Consider the following 1,355-nt stretch of genomic DNA (forward strand, 5'->3'; position numbering starts at 1 on the left):
TGCAGCAGCAGCAGGCCAAGTGCAATTACAACAGGGCAATGAGAGCATGTCGCCTGCTTTGCCTTCATGAGTCCGTCCTGCACCCAGGCTGGAGAGTTGAATGCTGGGCTCTTGCTCTGGCAGGGGGACGTGGGGCAGGCAGGGCTATGAGGCAGAGAGTTTGCTGCCCTCACGGCAAAGCAGGGTCAGGAGGGTAGAAAGCTGGGGTGCAGGGAGGTGGGTTAAAGCAGCTTAGCCGCCCCTCCACTCGAGAGAGCCCACAAAGCTGTCAGCTGCAGCGTCCCTCCCTTCTCTCCCCAGAGAGCAGCAGAGCCTCTGCCTGCAAATCCTGCAGCCCGCTCTCCGAGCATGCCATGCAAGCCAGCCCCAGTTGCACCTCACTGACAGCACAGCTCAGCCCGAGCAGGGGTCTTACACTTCCTGCGGCAAGCTGCTCCACTCTCCGCAATCTACAAGACTGTGTAAATGTGCCTATCAACACAGCAATCAAATCAAAGGACTTCGCTGACTTTCTAAAGGCAGGAGAGCAAGTCATTGGGAGCGTGGTTCTTATCGTATAAGTCTTCCCTCCCTACAGTCTGCATCTGCAGCCAGGGTCTTGATTGGCACCAGCGCCCCCAAATCTTGGCACCCTAGGCGGCTGCCTAGTGGTTGCACCAGCCCTGCATCCACCCCAGGTGCTGGCTACAGTAGATCCATCCCGTAGTTGCCCAGGAGTCAGTGATGCACCATTGGCTAGTTGAAACCCGGCTAATTAAACCCCCTCTCCCCCATATCTGCCCTGTGTGCGCTGTTAGGAGCCGCCGCGGGGCTTAGCTGAACCACTCGCTCTGACTCCTCACAGGTGTGACCGGCCCCGCGTCCAGCGCTGACCCGAGCAGCCCTTTGCAGAGGAGAAAGTCCCCGGTGACCTGGGAGCAGCGTGTTCTGTGACAGCACCGCACGGACACTGCATTCCCTGTGCGCGGGTCTTACCCGGGCCTCCCCCGGTTCCTTCAGCACCTGGCACCGTGTGAACGGCACCGAACTGAACCGGAGTCTGTTCCAGGGCGCTCGGGTTCCCGTCTGCGGCCCGCGAGCCCCTCGCCCAGCGCTTGCCGAGAGCGGCTCCGGGCAGGCAGCACCAGGGGGTGTGTTGACATTGCTTCAGGCACCGCCCCCAGCAGCTCCCATTGGCCGCGCTTCCCCGCTCCCAGCCAATGGGAGCTGCTGGGGCGGTACCTGGAGCGACCGCAACACCCCCCTGCACCTCTCGTCCCCCGCGTTCCAAGCGCTTCTCGGACGGGCAGGGAGCTCCCCCCCATCCCCTCCTGCACCCTGACCCCCTGCCTCACCCCTTCTGCACCCCAACTCCC

This window comes from Chelonoidis abingdonii, chromosome 24, assembly GCF_003597395.2.
Source record: "Chelonoidis abingdonii isolate Lonesome George chromosome 24, CheloAbing_2.0, whole genome shotgun sequence".
Classification (NCBI taxonomy): Eukaryota; Metazoa; Chordata; order Testudines; family Testudinidae; genus Chelonoidis; species Chelonoidis abingdonii.